Below are 25,911 nucleotides of genomic sequence, written 5' to 3'. Positions count from 1 at the left end.
ATTAAAAACATTTTTTTAATGTAATCAGTACAGTCAGTATAGTATGGCTATCCGTGGCCCTGTGACAGCACCTGGGGCCACAGGGCCACCAGCATGTCCTTACGCAGCTATTACCAAGAAAAAGTTTTATAAACGGACCCATGCTGGGAATCGAACCCTGGTTCCAGTGTGAGCTGGATCAACGCTCAAACCACTTGGCTACCAAGTTGCGGATATGCAAATAATCAATGTAGAAAACGGACACGTAATGATTACAAGGTAATGCAAGATTTTAACCCAGCATTATTAAGTGTTATTGTGACCAGCCATTACTGCGCCGGTTCAGTTGGGCACATTTCTGTTCTTGAACAAAAATATGTAGACATTGAAAGAAAACGTGAGATCACACTTCACTAAACATCACGGCACTGTACTGGTTTCATTCATTAAGTGAGTGAGTATGGTTTTATGCCGCTTTTAGCAATATTCCAGCAATATCACGGCGGGGGACACCATGTCGGGAATCGAACCCGGGTTTATGCGTGACGAGCGAACGCTTAAACTACTAGGCTACCCGACCGCCCCCATGCATTAAGTATTACCAGGAATGCAGAAAACAAATGGCAAAAGTTTACGACTGACGACCTTAATATTACATTGAGGTGAGTTAAACAAAGTCAATTGTAGGTAAAACCACACAAGCCAGATCTAAGCACAGAACCACTGACTCCACAATGGGAAGTGAAGAATACGTTATAGTTCAGATATACACAGACGAATTTAGGGATAAACTTCTGAAATCGGCCAGATCTGAACGGGACTAGATAATCCTATCCCAGGACCAAAGATGATATCTCAGCGACCCACCTAAACCCATGCTCAATCTCCGTCCAATTACTTGTAAGGCCTATTGTAGACGTGTAACCATTTTGAGATTATGTTGTCAACGTGAGAAGTCCCTGATCCATACATGCTAATGTGGGAAATACCGTCCGCACTCTACCCCTCAATAGTGAGGGCATAACAATAATCTATCCTTGTCTATTAGGGGTCCACCCATGACTATTGGGTCTACTCTTGACTATTGGTTCTACTCTTGACTATTGGGTCTACCCTTGATTATTGGGTCTACTCTTGACTATTGGTGTCTACTCTTGACTGTTGGGTCCACTCTTGACTATTGGTGTCTACCCTTGACTATTGGGTCTACTCTTGACTATTGGGTCTACTCTTGACTATTGGGTCTACTCTTGACTATTGGTGTCTACTCTTGACTATTGGGTCTACTCTTGACTATTGGGTCTGTCCTTGACTATTGGGTCTATCCTTTACTATTGGGCCTACTCTTGACTTTTGGGCCTACCCTTGACTATTGGGTCTACCCTTGACTATTGGTTTCTACTCTTGACTATTGGGTCTACTCTTGACTATTGGGTCTTCCCTTGACTATTGGTGTCTACCCTTGGCTGTTGGTGTCTACTCTTGACTATTTGTGTCTACCCATGACTATTGGGCCTACTCTTGACTATTGGGTCTATCCTTGACTATTGGGTCTACCCTTGACTATTGGGTCTACTCTTGACTATTGGGTCTGTCCTTGACTATTGGGTCTATCCTTGACTATTGGGTCTACTCTTGACTTTTGGGCCTACCCTTGACTATTGGGTCTACTCTTGACTATTGGTTCTACTCTTGACTATTGGGTCTACCCTTGACTATTGGGTCTACTCTTGACTATTGGTTTCTACTCTTGACTATTGGGTCTACTCTTGACTATTGGGTCTTCCCTTGACTGTTGGTGTCTACTCTTGACTATTGGTGTCTACCCTTGACTGTTGGTGTCTACTCTTGACTATTTGTGTCTACCCATGACTATTGGTGTCTACTCTTGACTATTGGGTCTATCCTTGACTATTGGGTCTATCCTTGACTATTGGGTCTACTCTTGACTATTGGGTCTACTCTTGACTATTGGGTCTGTCCTTGACTATTGGGTCTATCCTTGACTATTGGGTCTACTCTTGACTTTTGGGCCTACCCTTGACTATTGGGTCTACTCTTGACTATGAGTTCTACTCTTGACTATTGGGTCTACCCTTGACTATTTGGTCTACTCTTGACTATTGGTTTCTACTCTTGACTATTGGTGTCTACTCTTGACTATTGGGTCTGTCCTTGACTATTGGGTCTACTCTTGACTATTGGGTCTACTCTTGACTTTTGGGCCTACCCTTGACTATTGGGTCTACTCTTGACTATTGGTTTCTACTCTTGACTATTGGGTCTACTCTTGACTATTGGGTCTTCCCTTGACTATTGGGTCTACTCTTGACTATTGGTGTCTACCCTTGACTGCTGGTGTCTACTCTTGACTATTTGTGTCTACCCATGACTATTGGGTCTACTCTTGACTATTGGGTCTATCCTTAACTATTGGGTCTACCCTTGACTAATGGGTCTATCCTTGACTATTGGGTCTACCATTGACTATTTGTTTCTACCCTTGATTATTGGGGCGAAACCATAACCTACCCATGATTATGTGGGGGTACTATGACTGGCGAGTATGTAGCCACACTGTAACTGACCCCTGAATCTGACCTGCGTCATTATATATACACAAGCAAGCGTTTAATCTTGAGTGACAAACGATGCTGCCTGTAGATCATCCTTGTTACTGATTTAGTATATCCTATCTTATCTAGTTAGCCACAACGTAGGTATGTAAACTAGAATACCATATGCCCACAGAGAACTAAATGCCTGAACTCGAAGTCCCGGGGACATTATGTTTCATATCGAGATACCCGTAGTTCGAGACGAACGGAGTGGCGATATAAGACCAAAGTGTCGATATATACGGATTCTTCTGTTTTAATGTCTTAATCAACATTAGAGTATGTGTGTGCGGGCACTGGAAGTATGATAAAAAATATTCATATAAGTTTAAAACAAATTAAGAATGTAGAAAATATCCATGTGGTACATTTGTCAGTAACCATTGTTGTGAGTGGATCTACGCCGCATGGAACAAAGTCGTACCAGCTTCATTTGGGAGGAATGACAAAAGTGATGCACTTCTCAGACGGTTACCACTTTGATGAAACCCCTGAGCATGGGTAGGGTGCTGAAAAACGAACCGGGATTCGAACTCACGATTATAGGTTTCGGTAAGCCTAAGGGACGACTGGCCCACCCGTGGCCCTAATAACCACAGAGTGTAGTTATTAGCACAGCGTACTTTGGGGAGACTTGACGCTAAGAACACTGTATTTGAACATGCTTACCACATTACTACTACTGTGAACGGTATCTGTCATTACGATGGTTTATCTTTTTCTTTTAAATCCCCGGACAAAGTCGCCATTGTGTCGGCGCCAGGAGCCACGTCACGCTAAGCCACCAGTGGTCAAAGGCCTGGGTGTCCGGTTTCAAACTGACCCCGGGTATCAGATCACGGGTGGAGATAGCATTGTATCCTACTAAAGATCATATTATTCATCCCATAGTCAGACATGCCGCTTCATCAACTGTACGACAAATCGGAACGGGATTTCTTCTGGTGTCCCGGCAGGTAATGAATAGCATATTGTTAGACATGTATTTTGCGTTCTTGCGAGGGGTTTGGTACATGTAGGTACATGAGGAGTAGCGTACAGTAAAAGTTAAAAGGAGGGTGTTTGGGGGCTGGAGTGGGAAAGATATATCTTTTGACAAACAGAACAAAGTTGACATTCATAAATTCCCTTTCTTATGTGTATCACTTCTATTAAAATGTCATTCAAAAACTTGAAACAGGTCATTGTTTCCGAAAATATTGGAATAAATATTTAAGCCTCAGGAATAACTTGTTCTCTGGACAAATTCTGGTTCTAAAACATGTGTTGGGCATAAACTTAATTTCATCATCTCCTCAAAGATAATTCTTTTTTGTATTTCTAAAAGCATGGGCCTACCAAATAATCTGACTTTAACGAATATTCTAATGCCCCCGAACCCACCGCGCACATCCCCAGGGTATTAAATAAATGGTGCCTTAGATCAATGTTAACAAGAAAGTACACCCGAGAGTCTATTGTGTCTTCTGGGCATATTTCCAGGAAAAAAAACATGCAGCGGAAAAAAACTAAAACAGTCTGTTCCGTTTTAAGATCACACTGCTCCTAATAATTGTTTTCTGATAAACTGGTAAATCAGCTGACTTGAATACGGTGAATCCCAGTTAATCCGGGCAGTGCCGCTTCTATTGACACCGTCCGTATTAACAAGTGTCGGGTTTAAAGAATCAAAGTTAATAAGTAATGTCCCGGTGTGTGTGTAGTAATTGCTTGGAAGGTGGGGCTTTCGGTTTAATAGGAGAGTTGCGTCCCTTTGGTGTGCAAGGGTTTGCAGATTGGTGTTCGAAGGATTGTAATCCGTGGTCTTAACGCACCATGTCCGTGCTTGTGGGGGTCACACAAGACATGCGTCACTTGGGTCAACTCAATCCTAGGTTGCTGAGACTGTGATACAAGTCAAATACTGGTCAAAGAGGCTTTAAAACTCACTCACTCACCCACACAACCAATCACCCACCCACCCATCTATCCACCCACCCAAACCCCAAATCCACCCGCCCGCCCGCTCGCTCGCTCGCTAACTCGCTCACTCACTCACTTAACCACCCACCCACTCACCCACTCACTCACTCACTCACTCACTCACTCACCCACCCACCCACTCACTCACTCACTCACTCATTCACTCATTCACTCACTCACTCACTCGCAATATACCCTGACACTTGAACAAACTTGCACGACAGAAAAAATACTTGTTTGTTTTGAAAGTCGACCTCTGCACTGGAGCGGTAGTATTTGTAGACTAGACTGGCAATGAAATAAACATGGATGTCTATAACATAAACATAACGGTACATATCTCTCCCACGGCCTGGGAAGGTACACATGCATATAATTGCGCATATCTCTAAAAACGTCTGTTTGCTTTGTGCGATAGCGTCGATGATCTAACGAAAAGTACAGGTGGAATAGATACTCCGAATGTATATGCGCGCTGATCGAGACTGAAGCACACAGATAACATCTAGTCATTTTATTCGATTGAAGCCAAGCATATGTAAATACTGTGAGTGGTAAAAGCATAGATACGCCTGGGAGGAATACCCCGGTGTCATGTCTAGAAGCACGTCTACATGACAAGGTAGAAACCAAGGTTGACTATATGCAGCTTTAGTGAGTGAGTGAGTTGGGTTTAACGCCGCTTTTAACATTATTCCATTTATATCACGGCGTGTCAGCTTAATGCGGGAGGAAATCCCGAAGTGATGCAGGTCTCAGACGTTTACCGCGTCGGTGAAACCCACAAGCACGGATATGGTGCTTACAAACCTAGAAACCTAAGGTTAGGGGCGAACCGGGATTCGAACCCACATTCATAGGTTTCTGGCGTACCGAAGGGACGCAACTCTGCACAGCGAATCGCGGCGCCTTAGACGACTGGGCCACCCGTGCCACCCTATGCAGGTAGACGAACACTTATTCTCTGAAAATATATCATTTGATAGAAACAGGCAACGGCATTTATATTGAAAAGGACCTCCAATGTGGTTGGGTATTACCTGTGGAAAATCTAGACTTGCTTTATTTAGAGCTATAGCATTAGAGTAAGGGCTGGGCGCAACCGAAAATAATATGTCACTGATAGATTTACCACTAAACAGGTTACCTGGTCTTATTCAGAAAAAACACCTCGTTTGTCACCCGATATACTAAAGGTTTTACTTCAGAGTGATATTATTACAGTCGTTACATTAAATCGTTAATCAGGGTACAGATAAATGTAATGACCTGCCTATTATTAAAAAAACCTTTACTCCATTAGGAAAATGAAGAGACATTAAGTAAGGTAAAATATCTTTGTTTAACCAAGCCTTGGATCTAAGCATTGATGTTAGTGAGTGAGTACGGTTTTACGCCGCTTTTAGCAATATTCCAGCAATATCACAGCTGGGGACACTAGAAATGGGCTTCACACATTGTACCCATGTCGGGAATCGAACCCGGGTCTTCGGCGTGAAGAGCGAACGCTTTAACCACTAGGCTACCCGACCGCCCAAATGATATTAAGTAAGGTAAGATCTCTTCGTGAAACCAGGCCCTGAGTCTAAACATTGACATTAAGTAAGGTAAGATCTCTTTGTGTATCCAGGCCCTGAGTCTAAACATTGACATTAAGTAAGGTAAGATATCTTTGTGTATCCAGGCCCTGCGTCTAAACATTGGCATTAAGTAAGGTAAGATCTCTTTGTGTATCCAGGCCCTGAGTCAAAACATTGACATTAAGTAAGGTAAGATATCTTTGTGTATCCAGGCCCTGAGTCTAAACATTGACATTAAGTAAGGTAAGATCTCTTTGTGTATCCAGGCCCTGAGTCTAAACATTGACATTAAGTAAGGTAAGATCTCTTTGTGTATCCAGGCCCTGAGTCTAAACATTGACATTAAGTAAGGTAAGATCTCTTTGTGTATCCAGGCCCTGCGTCTAAACATTGACATTAAGTAAGGTAAGATGTCTTTGTGTATCCGGGCCCTGAGTCAAAACATTGACATTAAGTAAGGTAAGATCTCTTTGTGTATCCAGGCCCTGCGTCTAAACATTGACATTAAGTAAGGTAAGATATCTTTGTGTATCCGGGCCCTGAGTCTAAACATTGACATTAAGTAAGGTAAGATCTCTTTGTGTATCCAGGCCCTGCGTCTTAACATTGACATTAAGTAAGGTAAGATCTTTTTGTGTATCCAGGCCCTGAGTCTAAACATTGACTTTAGGTAAGGTAAGATCTCTTTGTGAAACCAGGCCCCGTAGTTTAACACTGACTGTCATAAGTCGTCTGATAAAGTCTACTCCGCCCTTCCCCAAAGCAGTCATCCTCAGAATAGAATGCTTCTAAAATACTTACATCGACTCCATCCACCTCATCGACCACCACTCAGGCACGTCACGTCGTACACGTGTAAACGTGTTGGTGATTATTGCTGACGAGGTCCCCGCACAGGACCCCAGCCCAACAATTCCCGTGTGTACTGGATGTCCTACTTTTAGGTTTGTAAGCAAGTACGGCCACAACCGACGCCCGTCTCCTGGCTGATTTAGTGTATAAACGTACTCTGTCCCCATAGTTTAATGCTAAAACTATAGATGATTGTTTTTCTTCTTGGTTTAGTGACATATATCAGGCTAGGTTAAGGTTACAAATACCCAAAGTACTAGTTAAAATAACATTCCAGCACCATGACGACAGGAGACACTAGAGTGAGTGAGTATGGTTTTACGCCGCTTTTAGCAATATTCCAGCAATATCACGGCGGGGGACACTAGAAATAGGCTTCACACGTTGTACCCATGTAGGGAATCGAACCTGGGACACAAACCTACCCCGCTGCACCCACTGTGAACCCAACCCACTGACACACTATAACCGCCACGGTCGGGGACAAACGCGACATACTAAAGACCTCTGGCTAATGTTATTCTTAGTCCGTCGTCAGAACTATGTGGAACGTTTTATCCTTGAAGACATTTTATCAAAAGGTAAATTGAGAATGTCTCGCCGACCATGACTCGGTAATAGGAACTTCAAACAACAGCAGAACACAGCACGCCGGTGTTTCGACCGTTTGCCAGGTCAAGGACGCGGTTGGTTGGGTCATCACGTGCTGTGCCGACGTACACATAGGTGAGGTGAGGTGAAATTGGGTTTAACGTCGCGTCCAAGATTATTGCACTTATATAGCGACGTGCATGCACGTGTATGTGTGTGTGTGGCTGCTTGTACTAGTCCGGACTGATGCCGATTTATAGTGCTAGCTCACTGAGATACCATGCCGCAGTTTAACATGAATACCCCACTCAGACACAGTATACTGACTCCGAGCCGACCAGTCCTTGTTTTAGCCCCTTAATGCCGAGCGCCAGACAGGGTAACATTAAATACCATCTTTTAACGTCTTTTTGTATGACGCGGCCGGGGATCGAACCCTGGACCTTCCGCTCTCCGGGCGGACGCTCTACCACAAGACCACGGAGGCGGTACGTACACATAGATATGATCAACGTGTATTATCAGTGAGTGGGTCGGGTTATTACCACTGATACAAGTACGTTTAGACGAATTTTTCATAGAACATAATCATAGTAAGGCAAACATACGGAATCCTTTAGGTAAGATACAAAAGATGAAATTTCAAGATGCTATGTTGAAATTTCAAGATATTAACTTGAAATTTCAAGATATAAAAGTTGAAATTACAAGATAATGATCTTGAAATGTGAAGATAATAAGGTGGAATTTCAAGATGACAAGTTTATATCTTGAAATTTCAACATAACATAACTTAACTTAGTATCTTGAAATTTCAACTTAGTATATTTAAATTTCAAGAACACCCCCCCAAAACAACAACAACAACAAACAAACACAAACAACAACAAAACAAATAGCAATGAAATTCTTCCGAACAAACATTTTCTCCTTTTAAAACATTTATGCGGCTGAGTCGACTACCGTGAGGTAGACCAAAATGTCGGGTGTAACCTCTATACAAAAGTAGGTAAGTATCAACAAAAGGTCGATGAACCTAGTTACCATTAACGCTGGTGTCTTTATTTATGGATTGATAAAACGTAGTTATTTTCAGGTATTCTTATATTTAATAAGCCAAATTAGAGGTTGTCGTTACAAATTACCGTGAGTAGACTAGAAAGTTCCGCATGACCGACCTCGAATCAACATGGCTTTGATTAATTTTTGCTGTCGATTTTAAATTGCTGTCATGTCGGCCCAAACAGCAAACAGCTGGAGGTGACTGCGTACGGTGGTGTTGTGTCAGTGTTTCCGGGGTCACTGGCTTCATTGGAGTGAAACCGCGTCCGTGGTCTAGTGGTAGAGCGTCCGCAAGAAGAGCGGAAGGTCGGGGTTCGACCCCCTGTCGCGTCATACCAAAAGACGTAAAAAGATGGTACTTGTTGTTACCCTGCCTGAGGGCTCGGCATTACGGGGTTAAAACAAGGACTGGTCGGCTCGGAGTCGGTACACTGTGTCTGAGTGGGGTATTCATGTTAAACTGAGGCATGCACGTCGCCACATAAGTGCAATCGTCTTGAACGCGACGTTAAATTCCATTTCACCTTATGTCCTGCATGGTATCCCAGATGGCTAAAAAATCGACATTAGTCCGGACTAGTACAAGCAACCACACACACACACACACACGTGTATGCACGTCGCTTTATAAGTGCAATAATTTTGGGCGAGACTTTAAACCCCATTTTACCTCACCTGTGTATTTTTGGTGTTCGTTAATACTTTCATTGGAATACATTATGTTCTAAATATTTGATTAAAACAAGCTGGGACTGCCACTTAGTCCCAGGGTAGTGCTCCTTTAAGCAATTGCCATTCTAGATTCCTTAACGTTAGAAATTTTGAGAATGAATACTATACATTTAATTCCTTCTCCAAACAAACATTATCACTCGTCCACCCCAAGAAAACAAACCATTAAACCAAACAAGGTAAACAAAAAAAGATATAGAAATACATATAATTCAGTTACACAAATTAAATAAATCTAAACCGTCAAACCGCACAAAAATCACATACAAAACAACTCGAAACAAATGAAAGCAAAGGCCAAACAGTTAAAACCTAAATTACTAAGGTTATTTGAATTATAACCATACATGATCCATGTTGATAGCCATAACTTTATCATGACAAACACATGCTTAAAGCAAAGTAACCCAAGGCTGTTTGGCGACTTGCTATTAAATGTTTGCATCCCATTGTGCCTTGAGAGATCTCTAGCTGAGAGTTGCAACAGTTTATCCCTGTCAAAGACGATGTCCTCTACCATTGCAGACCGCCTCCGTGGTCTAGTGGTAGAGCGTCCGCCCGGAGAGCGGAAGGTCCGGGGTTCGATCCCCGACCGCGTCATACCAAAAGACGTTAAAAGATGGTACTTGTTGTTACCCTGTCTGGCGCTCGGCATTAAGGGGCTAAAACAAGGAGTGGTCGGCTCGGAGTCAGTATACTGTGTCTGAGTGAGGTATTCATGTTAAACTGCGGCATGGTATCTCAGTGAGCTAGCACTATAAATCGGCATCAGTCCCGACTAGTACAAGCAGCCACACAAACACACACACGTACATGCACGTCGCTATATAAGTGCAATAATCTTGGACGCGACGTTAAACCCCATTTCACCTCACCTCACCTCCTCTACCATTGCACAACTCAACAAGCATGTACATCGCTACACTGTGTAATTGTGGCAACCACGCCCTTCTGTTACCAGGCGGAGGGAGGGAGCGTTAATTCTTTTTATCGAATGCACTGATGTGAGAACTGATTCCTCTTGCTCAACGTTCTCTGATGATGTGAGTTGTTGGAGAATGTGTATCAGTCACTGTGATGTAGACATTCAGGACTATATGTGTACTTCATGGAATGTCATGATATTGTATGTAAAATACAGCAACATACACAAACAAGTTCTACCAACCCCCATATCTCCTGGCCAACGATGACGCAAAGAGTGGTTTTTAGAGATGTGCGCAATTATATGCATGTGTACCTTCCCAGGCCGTGGGAGAGATATGTACCGTTATGTTATGTTATAGACATCCATGTTTATTTCATTGCCAGTCTAGTCTACAAATACTACCGCTCAAGTGCAGGGGTCGACCGTCGACGTATTTTTTTCAGTCATGCAAGTTTGGTCAAGTGTTAGGATATATTCTGTGAAGGGCAATGTTTGTGTCTACCTGCTAGCCAAGAGTGAGTGAGTGAGTGAGTGAGTGAGTGAGTGAGTGAGTGAGTGAGTGAGTGAGTGGGTGGGTGAGTGAGTGAGTGAGTGAGTGAGTGAGTGAGTGAGCCAACAGTCGACACAGGTGGACCAGGTGTAACTACAGACGCAGTAGAACCCGTTATGAAACACGGGACCGACGTTTACAGTGCGTTATGAAACACGGGACCCACGTATACAGTGCATTATGAAACACGGGACACATGCTTTCAGTGTATTTTGAAATACTGGACTTGTATTGATATTTACAGTACATTATGAAACACGGGACACATGTTTACGGTATTAAATACGATACCCACGTTTAAAGCCAGTATGCTGCACAAAGCAAATTTTACCAGTGCAAAGTGGGTTCTTTACTGTAAGACGGGCAAGACGGTACAAGGGCCTAATCTATGTCATCTGCCAGTAGTAATACCAGCACCCAAGTGAACCCTTACAGCGAGTAATGCTACGTTTCCACTGAGGAAAAACGAGTATATCTCATAAACTGCAATTACCCATGTCAGTTGACTAATGTAAGGTAAGACTTACTGTAACACACCACTGGACTACAAACTATTAATGCGACATAGCGGTCCTCGCGAGTTTATCCAGGTGCATCTATTGTAGTTTGGAAAAAAATTGCAAACAAAGATGGCGCACAGTCACACTGACGAAACTGCAACTGCAACAGCTATACACCCCTTGTTGAGTCAAAACGAAAGAAATAGGTTTGTTTGTTTGTTGTTTAACGCCGAATATTCCAGCTATATGAGGGCGATCTGTAAATGATCGAGTCTGGATCAGACAGTCCAGTGATTGATATCATGAGCATCACGTAATTGGGATCATGCATCAACCAAGTCAGCGCGCCTGACCACCAGATCCCGTTAGGCGCCTCTTACGGCAAGCATATTCGCCTCTTACGGCAAGCACGGGTTGCTGAAGACCTCATCTATTCCGGATCTTCACGGGTCGAAAGAAACAGGAGTACATGTACATTTAATCATCGGTATATATGTCTATGATGCCTGGTTACGAAAACCTTGAACCATCCCATGAACGACATGCGCTACAAATGTGTGTGATTACAATATTCAGTGTATTGAGTTAAACACGAACAGCACAGACGGAAGTAGTTGAGCGTTCAGTTTCAAGGTATTACCTAATTATTAACTTATGCAATATGTACGATGGCTCCATCCATTGTGCTTTGGGCCAACCATGGGTCACCGCACCCTCAGACCGGTATCAGAAACAACTTAGTGTGGATTGGGTGGCAGTGTGGTCGCCGGGTATGAAATAGACAGTGCATTAAGGATGTACATCACGAATGTCTGCAATGGCATATTTCTACGATTCTTCGAAAGACGGCCGTTAGCTATTATATCAGTTTGATGTAACATAGTTAACAGACAAAGACAACAGACAATGTTAACAGACAAAGACTACAGAAAAGACATCTGACAAAGTTAACAGACAAATACAACAGACAATGTTAACAGACAAATGCAACAGACAAGGTTAACAGACAAAGACAGCAGACAATGTAAATACACAACGACAACAGACAAAGTTAACATACAAAGACGACAAAGTTAACAGACAAATGCAACAGACAAGGTTAACAGACAAAGACAACAGACAAAGTAAATAGACGAAGACAACAGACAAAGTTAACAGACAAATACAACAGACAATGTTAACATACAAGGTTAACAGATAAAGACAGCAGACAAAGTAAATAGACAAAGACAACAGACAAAGTTAACATACAAAGACGACAAAGTTAACAGACAAATGCAACAGACAATGTTAACAGACAAAGACAACAGACAAAGTAAATAGACAAAGACAACAGACAAAGTTAACATACAAAGACGACAGACAATGTTACCAGACAAGGTTAACAGAGAAAGACAACAGAAAAAGTAAATAGACAAAGACAACAGACGACAGACAATGTTAACAGCAAAAGACGAAAGACAAAGCATCTCACAGACGAAGACCTCTTTCAAAAACAGACAATGTTAACGGACACAAACTACAGACAAAGACAACACAAAACTTTAAGAATATACCAACCACGTCAACTTATAATTTCCTTTATAAGTTTCCTTTCAAAATGTAATCTGCATGTTAATAAACAATATTCTTTCGTTATTAAACCTGCACATTAGTTAACAATACTCCATTTATAATGATGCCTACATGTACACATACGTACACATGTTCCTTCGTTATAACGCCTTTGCATCTGTTTATAATATTGCTCTCGTAATAATGTTCGCACGTTAACTCAGGACATTCCTTTGTGTGAGTGGGGGATGCTACCGATAGAGAAGGACATAATACCCTTTTCGTGAACACCTGATGACATCACTTATTTTCAGTGAGCCATACATGACATTTTGCCTTTTACACCCAATGGAATCAGTTTCGTCAGATAATCGAGACTGATTATTCTCTGGCGTTGACGTTTTAGATTATATTTTCGTAAAATACGCATGCACAAAAACTTTTACAGTAAACTACGTTTATAACGAACACGCTTATAGCGAACTGACGGATATAACGAGATGTGTTTTCATCCCGTCCATTTGCTGTATATTTTCTGTATATATGCTTTAAACGAAATTTAAAACTAAAATTAGTGGTCCCTTTGAGTTCGTTATAACCGTAGTTTAATGTACATTGCCTTTGTTATGACACATGCAGGTAAAAGAGATAATTTACATCATTAGTCACGTTATGAAACATGCACGGTGATTTACATCATTCTTCGTCATAACACATGCATGTACCTTCACTTACATTGTTTTGTCTTCCCTCCACATTTGTCTCCTGTAATAGCAATAGGCCATTTACATGGTGCTATGATTGTGGGTTCGAATCCCAGATTACCTGGCCCATGAAGACGCCGGGGTAGAATAGGTCTTCAGCAACCCATGCTTGCCGTAAAAGGCGACTATGCTTGTCGAAAGAGGCGACTAACGGGATCGGGTGGTCAGGCTCGCTGACTTGGTTGATGCATGTCATCGATCCCAATTGCGTGGATCGATGCTCATGATATTAATCACTGGATTGTCTGGTGCAGACTCGATTATTTACAGACCGCCGTCATATAGCTGGAATATTGCTGAGTGTAGCGTTAAACAACAAACCAACCAACCAACCCAGATTACCTGTATATTGTTCTCAGTTTGTTTGTCAGCACCACACCCGAGGTCGCTGGTTTCAATTCGAGCTTTGCTGCCATGCCGACATGCTGTGATGTAACCGAACTACTGCACAAAGTAGAGATAAACTCAGCCCCTCACTACTGTAACATGCCGGAGAGTTACGCTACTGACTACTGACCTATCAGTTTCCTCTTCAGGAAGAGATCCCCGACCGCGACATACCAAAAGACGTTAACAGATAGTACTTGTTGTTACCCTGCCGGACAGTACGGCATTGCGGGGCTAAAACAAGGACTGATTGGCTCGGAGTCAGTATACTGTGTCTGAGTAGGGTATTTATATTAAACTGCGGCATGGTATCTCAGTGGGCTAGCACTATAAAATCGACATCAGACCGGACTAGTACAAGCAGCCACGCACGCACGCACGTACGTACGCACACACGCACGCACGCACACACACACACGTGCATATATAGAAGCGGAATAATCTTTGACGCGACGTTAAACCCTGTTTCACTTCACAAGTTCCGTCGTGATACATATCCCAAATAGCTGTGTAAAACCAAACACACTAACATCTGGTTCAAAAGAATTAATATTTCCCGCAGCATAATCATTAGTTACTGTTTATAAAAACAGGTTACACAAAGCATAGTTTAAACATTGTTTTTCTTGAAAATTGATACCTGAATTGTACATGGAATATACGTACAATGTACAACTACAAAGACGTGGAACAAGTGGGGACGACGTCATCGGCAAACATACCTATAATTATATCTAGACCCATCCATTGTGTTTGGGCTGCATTATAATTATGTACATCAATACACGCAAGTACATGCATGGACAACACCCAATGTGCAGATAAAGAGATGCGTGTTACGGGAGCGTTTATTCAGTGGATATTTGGGTTGACTGGTTGTTCAACCATTGACTCGTTATGGAACAAACATTGGGTAAACGTTTTCTTCTTTGAAACGAGGATCCAAACAATTTTTGGGGAACACAATTTTTGTTAGGACATCCATCATATCCAGTGAGGATTATTTTGTTGTAAATATCAATTGCCAATGCAAGATAATAACCAGCCTAGATTTTCTGCCGAAACAGATTCCACTTGGCTTAAAGGGCAAATAGCTGTGGACATTATATGAATGGACCACTGAATATCAGTCATGACACCAGGTGTTCGCGAAAAGGGTAAGCATGTCCTGCCCTACCGGGAGCACTCGCCATTAATACAATTTGCATGAAAAAGTATTTATTTATTGTCTTACGCAGCAATAACCTGAGACCCAGTGAGTTTTCCCCAGCAATTTTCGAACCAAATTATTAGTTTAAAACAATTCCAAGTTCAACATCTCAAACAAAGGTACGTTGCTTGGGTTAAATATTGATCTCACTTTTCAAATAACTGTAAGTTCTTTTTCATATACATGATTGTAAAAAAAGGATCCCACATGCATAACCCTAACTGTGAGGTCGTTCAACAAAAGGGCACCCCCAGCACGACTGTCAGCTAAATATATCTGTCTGAAATGATCGAGAATCAATTTCCATAGAGTACATGGCGCATCCTATATGAGAGGAGTTCCATTAAAGTGCATGACCAGATCGTTACGTCATCTATAGAGGATCATATATGTGTATGTGGGTCTAGAGGAAATGCGACGTCAAAGATGATGACGTGCGTCCATGAAAAAGGCTTGTTACGAGAGCTGCCTTGAAATAAATGTAATTTTCAAGCAGTGGAAACATATAAGCAATGAACGCGAACGTTTTATTTCTATGACAAAATGTGACAAAAACGTAGGCCATATACAGTAAATTTAAAATTAACTATAAGCTATTCCCAGCACAACAGGGAGTGATGTTTATGTTTGTTTTGTTTCTTTGTTGTTTAACGCCGCACTCAGCACGATTCCAGCTATATGACGGCGGTCTGTAAATAATCGAGTCTGGACCAGACAATTACGGGTGGAGTGATTCTTCAGCGGCATCATAGAAACACATTGTGCAATAATGTTGTGCGGTGGTGTCATATTTAAGGAAACAGTAAGTTGTCTCCGTTGGTCACAGGCTGAAGTATTAACCAATGAAACACGAGTTTTCAACACTTGAGGTGTTCTCTAATTGCGGGTCCTGGATCGATCTGGATTAAGCTTAGTCACCCGTATGTCATGAACCCAGTCATGCGCACAGAGGGTCAATCGTGACGGCGGTTTTAGAACTGATGACACCAGTTTTTGAACTGTCGAGCTACCCCAGGGATTTCCCACAGTCTCGCCGATCCTCGAACTCAACCAGCATGAAGATCTGCTGGAGCGTCGTTGCACCCCATTAAACAGGGGCCCCTAATCTCGTCAGTAACGAGATTTATAAACGGGCGTATTGCCGATGAATACCAACCAAATTGGTAGTTTTCAATTATGAAACATATTTCTAAATTGTGTAATTTTATTTTGGGTGGGGATAGATATTTATGAATCAGGCAGTTGATACGGGTATCCTGCAGAACAAGGATGTTGTGATTCACCGTCACGTTTTACATGTATCACTGACACATCAAAGCATTCAGTCACGAACTCAATTAGTGTTTAGACTTTGATGAAAGGTATCCGTTGTATGTAATGTCGTAATCACACTGAACAACCTCAGTGGGTATTTCCTGTTAAGAAACAAAGATATTGCTGAATAGCACTATTGTAAGAAATATATTATTTTTACCCTAGGACTTAAACCAATCGATTATGTGTGGGGTGGGATAACCTCTGCCTTTGATCTCATATTTTGGGAGGTGATTTCATTATGAACTTCAAATGACAATGTTAAGCCAGAAGAGTGAGTGAGTGAGTGAGTATGGTTTTACGCCGCTTTAGCAATATTCCAGCAATATCACGGCGGGGGACACCAGTAATGGGTTTCACACATTGTACCCATGTCGGGAATCGAACCCGGGTCTTCGGCGTGACGAGCGAACGCTTTAACCACTAGGCTACCCGACCGCCCCTAAGCCAGAAGAATACATATAAGCGTTGATATAACAACAAAATACTTGACAAATATTGAATAACTTTTTACACAACTACACTAAACATGTATACGGAGAATAATCACCTAAGTACAACCACCACTACACTAAGCTGTACAACATGTATACGGAGAATAATCACCTAAGTACAACCACAACGACACTAAGCTGTACAACATATATACGGAGAATAATCACCTAAGTACAACCACCACTACACTAAGCTGTACAACATGTATACGGAGAATAATCACCTAAGTACAACCACCACTACACTAAGCTGTACAACATATATACGGAGAATAATCACCTAAGTACAACCACAACGACACTAAGCTGTACAACATATATACGGAGAATAATCACCTAAGTACAATTCCCACTACACTAAGCTGTACAACATGTATACGGAGAATAATCACCTAAGTACAACCACCACGACACTAAGCTGTACAACATGTATACGGAGAATAATCACCCAAGTACAACCACAACGACACTAAGCTGTACAACATATATACGGAGAATAATCACCTAAGTACAACCACCACTACACTAAGCTGTACAACATGTATACGGAGAATAATCACCTAAGTACAACCACCACTACACTAAGCTGTACAACATATATACGGAGAATAATCACCTAAGTACAATTCCCACTACACTAAGCTGTACAACATGTATACGGAGAATAATCACCTAAGTACAACCACCACGACACTAAGCTGTACAACATGTATACGGAGAATAATCACCTGAGTACAAACACAACGACACTAAGCCGTACAAGTGAGTGAGTATGATTTTACGCCGCTTTTAGCAATATTCCAGTAAGATCACGGCGGGGGACACCAGAAATGGGCTTCACACATTGTATCCATGTCGGGAATCGAACCCGGGTGTTCGGTGTGACGAGCGAACGCTTAAACCACTAGGCTACCCGACCACCCCCTGAGCCGTACAACGTGTTTTGCTCTGTGCAGCCACAGTTTAAATATTATCTTCACTGTTGGAACTGATCTTTTTGCCGGATTGTTTCTTATCGAGTGCAATAGATACTTTGTTGTAATCTAAACCCGGCATACTCAGCAGTATGGTAATAGTAAACAGTGCTGTTGTGTGTAAGAGACGACGTTCTGGATGAATATACACACATTCCTGCACCAGCTTAATCTTCACATATTGATCTGTGTTGACGGGTCGAGCGTCCTATACAGATCAGATTCAGACTATTCAGTATCAGTTTTGACGGCTTAATAAAGAATAGAAACTCTTTAGTATAAAAAGGTCGTATGGACACTGATATATTCATGTGCTATTCCTATAACGTGTGTCCTATGAACTAAACCACAGGAGCTATTATTCTGGGGTTTATTGATTTCGTGCGCTGGTTGTTTGAATTAGAAATGTTGAACGCAGCTTTGAACAGTATTTCAGTTATATCACAGCGTGTCAGCTTCGTGTGGAGGCACGTGATGCATGTCAGGTGTTCACCACTTGGATAAACACAGGACCATGGCACCATGCTGACTGTTGACGGGTCATTAACGGGACGAATTTTGGATTCGTCCAGCGGATCCTGGCACAATAAAGGGATGCAACTTCATCTGGGCTACTAGGCCGCTAGATATACATTGAACGTATGGATATCTGGGTCTTTGGAAAGTTATTTCTATACATTTTACATATGAAACCTACTTGGAAACCAGACCCATAAAGATCCGGTTTAGAGTAGGTCTTTCGCAACCCAAGCTTGCCGTAAAAGGCGAATATGCTTATCGCACATGGCGACTAACGGGATCGGGTGGTCAGACTCGCTGACTTGGTTGATGCATGTCATCGTATCCAAATTGCATGGATCGATGCTCATGGTGTCAATCACTGGATTGTCTGGTCCAGGCTCGATTATTTACTGACCGCCGTCAAATAGCTAGAATATTTCTGAGAGCGGCGTTAAACGACAAACAAACAAACAAACAAACAAACCAATATCGTCATTACTTTGTTCCCACGTCATGTTGTAGTGTAACCAAGTTTGAATTATCCTGATTGTAGAGTAAGAGCTTGTTTGTTGCCAGGCGACGGGAGACGTGCGTCTCCCAGACCACAAGGCCGGATCTTGCCAGTCATAAATTATCTTACCAGTTTATGACTTTTCATCGATCACGGAACAACATAAGCTTCTCCTTTTGTCATTGGTCCTGGATGTCATATTTGCAATTTGTTGATTTTATTTATGTAATATGATTCATGTAACATAAATAAAAAAGAAAATGTAATTTAAAAAAAGACATTAAATATTTCTGCTTGCATTCGACACCTACTTTCCTGGTCTTATCCTGTGTATTGTGATATTTAATAATGTGACGTGTGCTTGGAAACAGAAAGAATACTACACTTAACACCTCACTCAGAAATATTCCACCTATATGACGGCGGCCTGTGATTGATATTATGAACACGCAGTTGGGTTACGATGACACATAATCAATACACCGAGCGTGGCCCCCCGATCCACTCTATCGCCCCATACAACAAACAAGGTTGCTGGGGAACTGCCGCGGAACACCCACTGAGAAACTATTACGTTGGACGCTTCAGTTGTACTTTGTGATGACACGACAAAGGGTACAAACCTGTTAAGTGTCATTATTTGTCCGTTTTAATGTAAAGAGTGAGGTTATCATCAACTAGTTCAGTCGCTTGGGGCTACAAGCAGGATTCACAGTTGCCCGCTGAAACTCGCCCAATCACATGCACACGACCTCAAGGTTGATGGTTGTGTCGGGTTTGAAATGATTTTGTCGCTTTTATTTATTGGTATACGTGTTTATTATTTAAATAAATGAATGAGAGAAAACTGTTGATGCTGCGAATAACGATATTTATATGTTGTAGCTGATGGGAATCGAACCTGGGACCTAAACTTGATGAGCGGACGCTGGCCGTTGGCCCTTAATATGTAAAAGAAGGAAAAGGGGTGGGGGACGGGATCGGGGGGAGGAGGGGAGAGAGAGTTAACAACAAATTATAACATGCAGCCCAAACTATAAATATAAAGCAAATAAATAAGAAATACCCCCACCCCCACACCCCCACCCTCCCCGAAAAAAGAAAAGAAAAAAAGTAGTAATAATAATTTCACTCACTATGGCACATGACATAGAAACCGGCGGGAAATGGACAAGTTCGGCATTAACTGGTAAATGTGCCACCTGGCGGTATTATTGCTCTAATGTCATCCCTTCCAGAGACTGGCGGGACGGTTGGGGAGCCTAGTGGACAAAGAGGGCATTCGCCACGCCGCCGACCCGAGTTCGATCCCGCATGGGAACATGGGTGAAATTCATTCCGGGTGTCCCTCGTCCTTACATATCTCGGCTTATACTCAAATTTAAACACTCACACATCCATTTTTAATTAAATATTTTTGAACATGTAATAAATCTACCATAAGTCGATCTCTAGCTAACGGAATTACCACCCCGTTAATTATGTCCTCAAGGAAATGAATAGAAGTTACCTGACACCATTGTACTGGGTGCATTTTCAAGGTAGAGCTAGCTTACCTGTAGATTTAACCGCGCTAATTTGGAACCGAACACGCGGAATTTTACTTCAAACATTTATGTCATATTTGAGTAAAGCGTCTTGATGACGAGCATGTACTTTCTAAAGTAAGGGCCACTTACCCCTTAATGTACGGGGGACGCTTCAATGCAATAGCCATACAAGTGTCTATTTAAGCCTGCCACCGACACAAACACCTTACTTCTGTCAACATGGAGGCCTTCACGTTGACCTGTGCGTATTGAGTTATGTACTCTGTGATCATAATTGGCCTTTTGAAGTAGAGCTGTCTTGAGCAAGTAAGTGTTAATACACACATCAACAAAGCTACATAGAAACGTCACAGTCACCACTGGCCACCGTATTGGCTTGGAAATACCCGAGGGGTAATATATATAAATTAAGAATATTATTTTTTTCCAGAATGTTCCAAGTATTGTCTGTTTACAATGGTAGGCATGTGACATTTTAACAACAACAACAACAACACCACCAACAACAACAACACCGGTTGTTTGAGACGATGTACTATAAAGGACGACAGTTCATATCGACAAAATAATTTGAGGAGAAAGGAGTGAAAGTTCAAATAAATGTTGCCGTGGCGTACACGAAATTTGCAATCAACAAATAAGTGTTCGATGTTTATCCCGAAACAGTGCCACAGCTATCGTGATAAACCGATAAAAAATTCTAAACTGAAAAAATGTAATCTTTATCAGAAATAAAACCAAGTGTCCGAAACCTACATTGATAAGAAATGTTAAAGCAATAAACAGCATGCCTTACCTGTAGAGGAAACGCTAAGGCCGCCCACTATGCTCAGGTGTAATCCTTGTATGAATATTCCCACAGAAGCAGCTCCCGTTATGAATGACTCGCTGTTATCGAGTTTCTGTCATAGCTCCGGGTGTGCGTTCAAATATCTACCCGGCGAGTTACTCAGGGCCTGTATTAAACTGTCATTGTATTAATGAATGTGGACGGTCTTTACGTAGAACGAACCCATCTTTCACGTTGTCGCCACTCCTTACCCCTCCTACCCTGTTATAACGCGGGAACAATGTCAGCGTCGACCAATCTCGGCGGACTAAAAAATAAGCTGTCGTTGAAAACCCGGCTTGAATAAGTCACGTGGCCGTCTCGGGACATTTCACAACGTGTATTAACAGAGTTTACCTGTTGTGTTACTGAATAGGGGTGGTTTCTTGGAATTGGCTGTCGTTTGAAAACTGACTGCTGTGAAATTTGATAATTTCCCATTTTTACAATGCTGAATGTATTCGCTATGTCAATACCACCCGGTCGCCGAATGTGGTATTTGATTTAAAACATGAATGTCTTCCTTTGAACATGTAGTTATGCCGATGCGGGTATATATGCCTGTTTTTTTTACGAATACTTGTATGTGGTGCATATGATGCACGCCGGGTTTTCCTCGAGGCTCCGAGTCCTTATTAAAAAAATCGCAAAACATAAGCGGCTCTTTTCCGATAAGCGCACGGCCCGTGTGGTGTTGTACAAATAGTTGAACCACGACAAGTTGTAGTGCATCTCGGAAAAATGAAATAAGGTGATATCCGATTACAGATTTCAAGGTGATAATCTTGTAATGCAACGTATTCTTTGATCTTCGCTATAACGTTAAGTCACCATTAAAGTATTTCTTGGCGTTTGCAGATAATATTCCGGGAATATCACGGCGGGCGAAACCAAGCCTGAGCTTTTATCACAGTGTACCTATCTGGGAATCGAACCTGGGTCTGCGGCACGACGAACGTTTTAACCACTTGGCCATTTACAGATGATCCTGTTGGGTGGTAGAGTGAGTGAGTGAGGTTAGTACAGGCGTTCTTAGTGAGTAACTATCCCTGTAAATAATCTACATTAAACTACGGTTATAACGAACACGCTTATATCGAACTGACGGATATAACGAACTTACTTTTTTGGTCCAGACTATTTGCTGTAGTTCTGCTGTATATATGCTTATAACGAACTACGGTTATAACGAACTAAAATTAGTAGTCCCTTTGAGTTCGTAATAACCGTACTTTACTGTAATATATTATATTGTTTTATCAGTAGATATGAAATAATATTTATTTGAATATTGCTGGAACATTAGTTCGCGGTTCGACGAAAATTAGGGTTCACATATCACCCTCGGGGGAAATCGAACCCGGAGCTACTGACCACTCTGACGAACGGACCGACTACTGGTCAACCGGACGTTTTCCCGCATTTTTGTTTGTTTGTTGTTTCACGCCGCACCCAGCAATATTCCACCTATATGACGGCGGTCTGTAAGTAATCGAGTCTGGACCAAACAATTGAGTGATTGACAACTTGAGCATCGATCCATGCAATTGGGATCGATAACATGCTTCAACCAAGTCAGCGAACCTGACCACCTGTTAGTCGCCTCTTACGACAAGCATAGTCGCCTTTTACGGCAAGCATGGGTTGCTGAAGACCTATTCTACCTCGGGTCTTCACGGGCCTTTCCCGCATTGAATACCCACAGGTGGTGAGGTGTCTGTGACCCATGGCGTAGTGGATAGAGCGTCTGCCCGGAGAGCGGAAGGTAGGAGGTTCGATCCCCGGTGGCGTCATACCTTAATAAGTTAAAAGATGGTATTTGTTGCCTTGTTTACCTCCCTGGCCGCCGGTATCAAGGGGCTAAAACACGTCAATACTGAAGTCAAAATTCTGTGGACCGCCTCCGTGGTCTAGTGGTAGAGCGTCCGCCCGTAGAGCGGAAGGTCCGGGGTTCGATCCCAGGCCGTCATATCAAAAAGACGTTGGGTAGGGTATTCATGTTAAACTGCGGCATGCACGTCGCCACATAAGTGCTATGGTCTTGAACGCGACGTTAAATTCCATTTCACCTTATGTCCTTCATGGTATCTCAGTTGGCTATAAAATCGAGATTAGTCCGGACTAGTACAAGCAGCCACACACACACACACACACACACACACACACACACACACACATGTATGCACGTCGCCGTAATGCACTTCAGCATTAAGGGGCTAAAACAAGGACTGGTCGGCTCGGAGTCAGTATACTGTGTCTGTGTGGGGTATTCATGTTAAACTGCGGCATGGTATTTCAGCGGGCTACCACTATAAATCGGCATCAGTCCGGACACGCACACACGCACGCAGGCACGCAGGCACGCAGGCACACACGCACGCACGCACGCACGCACACACGCACGCACGCACACACACACACGCATGCACGTCGCTATATAAGTGCAGTAATCTTGGACGCGACGTTAAACCCCATTTCACCTCACCTTCACCACCAAAATTCTGTGTCTGAGTTGGGTATTCATGTTGAAACTGCGGCATGGTGTCTCAGTGGGCTAGCAGTGTAAACAACCGGCAGACATAAAATATGATACACATGCACATGCATATAAACGCAATAATAATAAAGTCGTCTTTGCATGATGCACGTGTATTCCATTCTGTGGTTTTGCACGTGCGTCAATCTTTGAAACTGAGTGATCGTGTAAGAGTGTCTGCATTGTCTGTGACGATGAGTCTCGGAGGGCAGTTATAATATGTACTACTCAAAAGAAGTAAAAGAACACCCAATTCTTTCATATTACTGTAGTTAATCTCACATGCCAAGACAGATTAACTATAGTAATATGAAAGAATCGGGTGTTCTTTAACTTCTTTTGAGTAGTATATATATATATATATATATATATATAAGGCGGGTTTGTGGATAGTTAAACTGGCGGAGGTAGCCAGGTAGATGGGAAGATGGGTGGGTTTGTGGATAGTTAAACTGGCGGAGGTAGCCAGGTAGATGGGAAGATGGGTGGGTTTGTGGATAGTTAAACTGGCGGAGGTAGCCAGGAAGATGGGAAGATGGGTGGGTTTGTGGATAGTTAAACTGGCGGAGGTAGCCAGGTAGATGGGAAGATGGGTGGGTTTGTGGATAGTTAAACTGGCGGAGGTAGCCAGGTAGATGGGAAGATGGGTGGGTTTGTGGATAGTTAAACTGGCGGAGGTAGCCAGGTAGATGGGAAGATGGGTGGGTTTGTGGATAGTTAAACTGGCGGAGGTAGCCAGGTAGATGGGAAGATGGGTGGGTTTGTGGATAGTTAAACTGGCGGAGGTAGCCAGGTAGATGGGAAGATGGGTGGGTTTGTGGATAGTTAAACTGGCGGAGGTAGCCAGGTAGATGGGAAGATGGGTGGGTTTGTGGATAGTTAAACTGGCGGAGGTAGCCAGGTAGATGGTAGGATGGGTGGGTTTGTGGATAGTTAAACTGGCGGAGGTAGCCAGGTAGATGGTAGGATGGGTGGGTTTGTGGATAGTTAAACTGGCGGAGGTAGCCAGGTAAATGGGAAGATGGGTGGGTTTATGGATAGTTAAACTGGCGTAGGTAGCCAGGTAGATGGGAAGATGGGTGGGTTTGTTGATAGTTAAACTGGCGTAGGTAGCCAGGTAGATGGGACGATGGGTGGGTTTGTGGATAGTTAAACTGGCGGAGGTAGCCAGGTAGATGGGAAGATGGGTGGGTTTGTGGATAGTTAAACTGGCGGAGGTAGCCAGGTAGATGGGAAGATGGGTGGGTTTGTGGATAGTTAAACTGGCGGAGGTTGCCAGGTAGATGGGAAGATGGGTGGGTTTGTGGATAGTTAAACTGGCGGAGGTAGCCAGGTAGATGTGAGGATGGGTGGGTTTGTGGATGGTTGGATAGTTAATATAGTGAGCAGATCACTGTGAATGTAATATCTGCGATATCTGTGGATAGATGGAGGGGGTGGACCAACAGAGGCGGAGCTCCGGTGCTGGTATAAGCAGATCAGGAGGCTAGGGATACTGATGGATTCGCCTTACTTTCAATAATACAGAGGTGTTATTATTTTATTATTTTATTTTATGCATTATGTGACTCACCCACGCCCCCCCCCCCTCCCCCCCCCCCCTCCACACACACACACCCACACACTGAAGCACACCCACCCACCCGCACCCACACCCACCTACACTCCCACACCCACCCACACACCTACACTCCCACACCCACCCACACACTCACCCGCACCCACCTACACTCCCACCCACACACCCACCCGCACATCCACCCACCTACTCTCCCACACCCAACCGCACACCCACCCACCTACACTCCCACACCCACCCACACACTCAACCGTACACCCACCCACCTACACTCACACATACCCATCCACCCACCCGCACACTCACCCACCCGCACACTCACCCACTCGCACACCCACCCAACTACACTCCCAC

The 25,911-nt window shown here is 42.9% G+C and overlaps 2 protein-coding genes across 2 annotated transcripts in view; both read right to left on the bottom strand.

Moving 5' to 3' along the window:
- LOC124143044 (carbohydrate sulfotransferase 11-like) overlaps positions 1–21,728 on the bottom strand; it is an 86,248-nt gene extending 64,520 nt beyond the window's left edge. The window contains exon 1 of the mRNA XM_048381723.1: positions 21,410–21,728. The gene's annotated coding sequence lies outside the window, so the exon portion shown is untranslated. The remainder of the gene's footprint in view (positions 1–21,409) is intronic.
- The window catches only part of LOC125372429 (extensin-like), a 68,486-nt gene that overhangs the window by 19,557 nt on the left and 23,018 nt on the right, over positions 1–25,911 (bottom strand). The window lies entirely within an intron of this gene.

This window comes from Haliotis rufescens, unplaced genomic scaffold (genome assembly GCF_023055435.1).
Source record: "Haliotis rufescens isolate VD_foot unplaced genomic scaffold, xgHalRufe1.0.p SCAF_4, whole genome shotgun sequence".
Lineage (NCBI taxonomy): Eukaryota > Metazoa > Mollusca > Gastropoda > Lepetellida > Haliotidae > Haliotis > Haliotis rufescens.
The sequence above is the reverse complement of the archived record's forward strand: the minus strand, read 5'-3'. Positions and strand labels throughout refer to the sequence as shown.